Source organism: Mus caroli, chromosome 2 (assembly GCF_900094665.2).
Source record: "Mus caroli chromosome 2, CAROLI_EIJ_v1.1, whole genome shotgun sequence".
In the NCBI taxonomy this organism is placed as follows: Eukaryota; Metazoa; Chordata; class Mammalia; order Rodentia; family Muridae; genus Mus; species Mus caroli.
In genome coordinates, this window is record NC_034571.1 from 110,651,098 (window position 1) to 110,659,038 (window position 7,941).

At 39.3% G+C, this 7,941-nt stretch overlaps 1 long non-coding RNA gene across 1 annotated transcript in view; it reads left to right on the forward strand.

The window, feature by feature from the left end:
* The first annotated feature begins 1,257 nt into the window (after positions 1-1,257).
* Positions 1,258-7,941, forward strand: part of LOC110305719 — a 71,303-nt gene continuing 64,619 nt past the window's right edge. Inside the window, exons 1-2 of the long non-coding RNA XR_002379184.1 lie at positions 1,258-2,032; positions 4,066-4,204. This is a non-coding gene — a long non-coding RNA (uncharacterized LOC110305719). The remainder of the gene's footprint in view (positions 2,033-4,065; positions 4,205-7,941) is intronic.

The window sequence follows — 7,941 nt, forward strand, 5'->3', positions numbered from 1 at the left end:
TAAGAAAACTAAGATTCTAAGTGCCTTCAAAGCACACCATAAATGGAGACAATAAACATATATATGATTATGTTAAATCTTCTCAAAGTTACCTGTTGCCTGTAACCCTCACAATATATAAATTGTTCAGCTTCATTTGAAAACTGACCTAAAAGTTGAAAGAAGCTCTAAAGATGAACAAAATCTCCAATCAGTACATTTGTGTGGCCATTTGAGTAGACTTGACCTGGTGCTCACACAACAGTTGATGAAGAAGTGAATGGTGTGGCTGGCAGGAATTGGCATGGGTCAGCATGTGGCTGCATGTGCCAAACTCTTATTTTTGCAGGGTGAACAAACTGTAAGTGAAGTTATCTTTTCCAACTCTTTGCAAGCCATAAGCAATTAAGATGCAAGTTTTAACATGCTGTCTGCATTTAGCCCCTAGGGAAGGTTTTGCCTTGCTTCGTTTTGTTTGTTTATATATCTTCCTTAGAATCTTACCAAGAAATAGTACAATTTGCATGCATGGTAATTACTTAAATAAGAGGACTAAGTACAAGAACATATTTCCAAATGCCACGCCCAATGCTCTAGGGCTTGAGCTGCTAGCTTTTGAAAGGTTACACCTCCCTGAACAATTGGATATGGAACAAACATTAGAGTCACAATGCATGGCTCAGTGAAAACAGGCTTAATGTCTCAGGCAATGATATTACCTATCAGTCCCTTAGTGTGTGGAATGTATTCGTCTGTGGTGATTACTTCTATATATTGGGTATATATGGCTCTCTGTCCCTGTCTCTCTCTGTCTCTGTCTCTGTCTCTCTGTCTCTCTCATCTCTGTCTCTCTGTCTCTGTGTCTCTGTCTCTGTCTCTCTGTCTGTCTGTCTGTCTGTCTGTCTGTCTGTCTGTCTGTGTGTGTGTGTGTTTAGTATTTCTGGTTCAGATTAGCATCTGAATTGGTGGATAAGTATACTCTAGTCCATTGAGAGAAATTATGAAATAAAAGGGTGAAGAAAGAGAGAAGTTACTCTCTATCTCTTAATGTTGGAGCTGGTTAAGCACCTTCCTCTGCTCCCTGACTGAGACACCATTGGGCAGCTGGATCTTTGTTTTCACTGGGAATGAAAGCACACACCAGGTTTTCTTGGGCACCCAGCATGTAGAGAGCAGATCATGAGAGTTCTTAGCTTCCGTAGTCACCTGAGCCAATTCCATCTAGCGGAGTTACCGTAAGGAACTGTGGGCACACATTCTGTGTTCTGTTTCTCTGGAGAACTCTGATACAGAACATGACCATAGGAAGTGGGATAGTACTCTAACAAATATCTGGAAAATGTGTGTAAAGCCATGTAATGGGTACCTGAGTAAACACTGGACAAGCTTTTACACGTGTACTGGAGAAGAGGCTGTTGAACAGGTCATAGTGAGGTCTCAGAAGAAAAGAGGAAAGCTGTAGAGAATGCTATCATTATCTTGGAGAATACATAAATAAAACGTAGAGGTTACAGGTAGGACACAGACATTAAGCCCAATTCTAATGAGGTCTCTGATGGAAACGAGAAGCATGCTATTGGGAAACAGAAAAAGGGACCTTGTTACTAAGCAGCATAGAACATGACCAAATTATGTTTGTACCCTCATATTTTCTGGAAAATAATTTGAGAGTGATTAACGAGATACTTAGTCGGGTCGGTTTCCAGAGGAAAGTATTGAGGGGCTTGACTCCCCCTGGCTGCTTCTAGGACATGAAGGGGTCATTAAGCCAAACAGAACCAGAACTGCGCAAACTTGAGCTGTTTTCAGCATGTCCATACTGTAAGAAGTGAGAAAGGATGTTTGGAACAGAGTCCAACACTCAGGAAATATGACTCACCGCTTGATAAGACAATTGGTCCAGACATGAGCTATCAACATAATCACCCACCTCAGCAGAGGCCAGGAATAAACATGGGAATTTTACCAATAGAAACTTTGTCACACCGAACCAAGGCAAACAGCACTGAATGAATGAAGTCTGAAAACATCCCATTTCACATATATAAAAAAGGTGAGTAGCAATGGGGTGGCAATCCAGAGGCCAATCAGGTAGGTCATTCTCATTCTCGCCACAGGCCAAGGGGGCAGGGCTGCTCTCTCCACACACTGTCAAAGCTATGCAAGCATACTGTGGCCCATTCCATATTGACTCCTGCTAAAACCAGGCATGTAACTTTGTGTAACAAAAAGGAGAAAAGGAAACATAAATCTCCAAGGAGTATTAAATGTCTCTCACATATCTGCTCGATGAAAGAAAACAAGATTAAGTTTGGAAATTGCAGGTATGTTAAGAAAACAGAGATGACTTAGAATCTTGGGATGGTCCAACCCTGGTCTCTCGTATCTTCTCCTTTCTCTCGGTCATTATTTACTAATTTCTTCCCTAAGGCACTCATTTACACAATAGACATGTACTAAGTTCCTGCCTGACACGAACTGTGCAAGTTGTCAGCATTAATGATATGATTAAAACTCAGCTCAGTCATGAAGAACTCCATAGGCTAACATGAAAATAAATGTGTAAATGGGCCGGTGAGATGGCTCAGTGGTTAAGATCATTGACTGCTCTTTTGAAGGTCCTGAGTTCAAATCCCAGCAACCACATGGTAGCTCACAACCATCTGTAATGAGATCTGACTCACTCTTCTGGAGTGTCTGAAGACAGCTACAGTGTACTTACATATAATAAATAAATAAATAAATAAATAAATAAATAAATAAATACATCTTTTTTAATGTAGGTAAATATTTACTAGAGCAAAAATTCACTGAGAGACTAGGTAGAAAAGAAATGTGTATTTTTAAGTAATGTTTTTAGTAATTCTTTGAGAATGTCATGCAAAGTGTCCCATGATACCTGTATTAAGAGGAGTAACTCCATGTACCTATTTCTACTACACTAGGACAATAGCTCTATTGGCCTTGATATTTGAATCCAGATGGTACTAACTTTTAAGTTTTGGGTATATCTATATCAAGAAGGTGGCAAGCTAACATAATAACCAATATTAATATACATGTTTTATTTCATATGCACAGTGAAAAGAAATCCATTAGAATTCTTGGGGAATTCATGAGTTAAGTATGACAATGGATATAGCTTTTCTTCCTCATATGAGGTAATGTTTTCCTAGGGATATTTAGCAATATTTGACTATCAATCACCTGGTATCATACCAAAAAAGCACCTGTGTTGCCACTAATCTCTCATGGTGTCATAATCACATTAGCAAGGCACTAAAACAGAACACAGCATGAGAGAAGAGGAAAATGAAGAAATCCAGCCTTATGTGGCTATTTAGCAGGACTGTCGTGGGTTGAGCCTCACTTATATTTCAAGTGAAACCATAATTAAAAATAAAAGTCCATTTGTTTAGACTGCAATCAATAGGAGCTCGAATACATATTACTTTGAGGACAAAGGACTTTACAGAGAAAAGAGATATCATTCAATGAGGTAATAAGAATTATTTTTCAGGAAGATGTTAAGGCAGCCTATGAGAACCTGGAGTTCTCTCACGCCCAGAGTGACATTTGATGTTAGTTAAACAATATCTCATGTACCCACAAGCCTTTTGTGATTCGAGAAGGAAGATGGACACATGTTGGTGTTGCTACCTGTGAAGGGCACAGGAATCACAGCTTAAGGAGATTGAGAGACTGTAAGACAAGCTCAGTAGATACATTAAACCAGTTGTCATTTTCCCCCTTTAATAGGTTGTTTGTAGCTTTGTCTCTCTACTTAGATATCTTATTAGTAACTTCACTCTCGGGTTCATCTAACAGCCCTAACAGTATCTATTAGAGTGTTCTAAACCTTGTTATGTAACATGAGTTTATGATATTGGCCATGTCTTTTAACATGCACAATTAAAATATAGTCTTTTAATGTGCTCAATCAAAATATAAAATGTATTTTGTGGTGTTTAATATATCCTTATATATTTCACTACTGCTTTTAATAAACTATATTTTATCATGTTCAATTAAAGTTATGTATTGATAACAGTTACTTCTGTATCACTCTGTTGGAGTTATTGACAGAAACTCCCTGATGGGTATAAAGTTTATTTTGGTGTGTGGCTTCAAAGGAATTTCGGTCCTTCATATCTAAAAATGCATGTAGGAGTTGACCTGTTGTGGCAGCTGGAAGATGAGGAATACACCTTCTGGCTGCACCCAGGTAACACTCCAGACTGAATGAGAGTCCTTGTGATTGTCCTAGAATAAAACATCTATTCAAGAGAAAGAAGTGCAGAAGGTAGTTGCTAGTGGTCAGAACTTTAGAATGTGGCAGAGCCAAGAGTCTTGTATAGGCCTATGTTATGAGCTAAATGTGAAGAATGCAGATGACAAGAGGCACAAATTCCTAAGAGACTAAAATGCCTTTATTCTGTGTAGCTACATAAAAGGAAACCTATGTAGGGGCAGTGTCCCCGGCAGGTGACTCATCCGTCCTGGCAGACCCTGCGAGATAGGCTATCTGCTGAAGAAGAGCAGAACCTTTCAGATAGATCAGAATCACTTCGTCTCAAACAACCTCTCCCTGCTTCTTGGCTGAGCTTCCAAAACCTGTGTCAGTATTTCTAGGACTGAAGCCAAAACCCTGCTGCTAGCAGGAGACCCCCAGGCAGGCCCCCACCCCAGCCTTGGGCTCCATTCACTCACCTAGGTTGAGTTGTATTTTTCAGCCACTGTGCGTCTGGTTATCTGTGCTGGATGCAGACATCCTTGCTTTCCCATGCAGATTCTTTATTAGTTGACAGATTCCCTCGGCCTCATTTATTTTTTGAAGCTGGGGGACTTCAAAATAAGAAAGTAGGTTGTGTCTTTCAATGTGAAAATGGTGTGTGACTTGACATGAACAGCTTAACATTCCTCTGAAATTAATGAGTGTGCTGGTTAGTTTTTGTCAGTCTGAGACAAGCTGGTGTCATCTGGGAAGAGAGAGCCTCAACTAAGAAAATGCCTCTATCAGCTCACCTAGTCGTCTTGCTTAAGGACTGGTGTTGGGGTGGGTGGTCAGCACACTGTGGAAGGTGCCATTTCTGCGTGATACTGGGTTGTACAGAGTGACCTGCAAGAGTCGTGGAGAGCAAGTCTGTGAGTGGAGTTCCTCCATGGCCTCGGCAGCAGCCCTGCTTCCAGGTTTCTGCCTCGAGTTCCTGTCCTTACTTTCCTGAGTGAGGGATTTGGGACATGAAAGTTTAAGACTTCCTTTCCTATCCAAGATGCTTTTGGTCATGATGCTTATCCCAATAGAAAACAAATTAGAACAGTGGGTGAAGAAGGGAATTGGGATCAATGCCTGCCCAGCTACGTGTTATGGATAGGATTTGGGAAACTCAGAAAAGCCTCATTTTGTCATGTGCAACATTAGTGGGACTTGCAGTTCACAAAGTGATTCGGAGAAATCAATGAGATGAACTCTTTGGAAATCAAGAAGAGCGGTGAAGCTCTAGATGGGTGTACATTCTCAATATTATCTATCACTTTCCTTCTTGTGTGTGTGTCTACTGAGTCCACTTAACTCTCACCACAATCTGCTTTGAAGAATAGTAACTAGAACATTCTTCCCTCCCTAGAGACAGAAAGCTACATAGAGCTATTTTCATCATTCATCTTCCAGAGAACAAAGCCTCGACTTCATATACTCTTCAGTCAGTGACTGTTGGGGTGGGCTGATGGTCTGATGCGATAACAGGTTCCTACAGCTGTTCGTAGCCACATGAATGCACACACACACACACACACACACACACACACACAAAACCCCACATATACAGAAACACATGCACATAAACACACATACAGAAGCACACACACACACACACACACACACATGCACACATCCACGTGCCAGCACACACATGCGCGCGCACACCTCTGAAAGAAAAATAAACTTGATTCCTTTTCAGATGCAAACGCTTTTCTAGATTTTCACATTGCATAGCTGCCTCCATACACAACTCCTAAACCCAAATAGCAGAGTTATTAACCTTTTAACAAATGCTCTTATACGTTTGCAGTGTCTTCTACTCACAGTGTCTGGGGTCCTTCCTCACTCATCTTAAGGCTTGCATGGTGGCTGCTTTCTCCCCTCCAAATAAACCACAGGGACTGGTTATTTCCCTTTTTGAACTTAACTTGTCACCTAGTTGACAGTTCTTCATAATACATATCTTTCTACAAATGACTAGTGTGGTTCTGTCTCCTGCCTGGCCCTGCCCCAACAGGGTTGATACTGAATTGAGATACAGTGTTCCTTCTGCAGCAAAAAAATCTAAAGAGCCTTTTGCCCGAGGAAGGTATGAAATATCTGTGCCAATCACACATGCTGGAAAAACATCTCCATCTTTCTAGCACCAGGTCATAGCATTTGACAATACCTTGACCAAGCTTCTTTGGAAATTAGGGGTGAGATGGGACAAGCCCTTTACATTTCCTTGATTTATTCATAATTTTATTTTGTTTTTCAACATCAATTATTCACTAAGTATAAATGGACTTATTCATGAAGCATTCCACATGCTTATGAAGCACAGATCTTTACGCATGATTTAAGTGTTCAAGTTACCTTTCATGACTTCCCTAATGAAATGTGCAAGTCCTTCTTACAACACAGTGCAGCTCCTTCCTCAACAGCGACAGGTTAGCAACAGGCAGAGCCAGGGGACAGTACAGAGGGGGAGCACCCCAGCACACAGTTGACGAAAGAATTATTTGTAGTTTGATAGGGGGTTTTGGTAGCCAAAGTTAAGATTCGATTCAATATTTGAGTCACCTGTTTTTTGTGATAAGAGGTATCATGTAGTCCTGGCAGACCTGGAGCTCACTATAATGTTGAGGTTGACACTGAAATGAACCTATTATAGGAACTGTTTATGCTGTACTGGGTATAAAGCCCAGAGAGTTCTGAACACACTAGACACTAACCAATCAAAATCACTATCTCATTAAACTTCTTGCATCTCTTTATTGCTTTATTTATTCATCTATTTATATTTATTTCCTTAAGAGGATCTGGCACGCACATGTCACACTGCATGTGTGTACATCAGAGGACAGTTTATAGTCACCTGTTCTCTCTTCCCATTATATGGGTCTCAGGGATCAAACTCAGGCCATCAAACTTAGCAGCATGTCTTTCAGTATGGAAAGACACACTGAGACATCTTGTCTGCCCTGAGTAAGTTCAGTTTGGGAGAGGGGCATTTGTTTCATTTTTCTGAGCATTTCATATATTTCCATACTGTCTCCCCCTCTGAAACTCCTGTGTCTCCTTCATTCTTTCTCAAAACCACAACCTTTTCCATACTTCATTATAACTATTACATAGTACATTATAAATGTTATATATTTATTATATATTATGTGTTATTACATGTTATGTTATATAAAATAGTCTATATTATATATCATATATTTTATGTATTATATTATATATCATATTATATATTACATATCACATTAACTATTTTAAATTAATAAATAGATAATTTTGTAATATATAATATATACTCTATAAATAATGTATGATTTATAATATATGATATAGGATGTAGAATATAACAATATATGATAAAACATATGATATATATAAAATATATAATGCATAATCTACAATGTATAGTATATAATGCATAATGTTTAATATTACAATTATATAATATAAATTATATATGAATATAAATTATATATAAATTTATAATCATTTATTTTTATTAGATATTTTCTTTATTTACATTTTGAATGTTATCACGAAAGTCCCCTATACCCTCCCCCGCCCTGCTCCCCTACCCACCCACTCCCACTTCTTGGCCCTGGTGTTCCCCTGTACTGGGGCATATAAAATTTGCAATACCAAGGGCCTCTCTTCCCAATGATGGCCTACTAGGCCATCTTCTGATACATATGCAG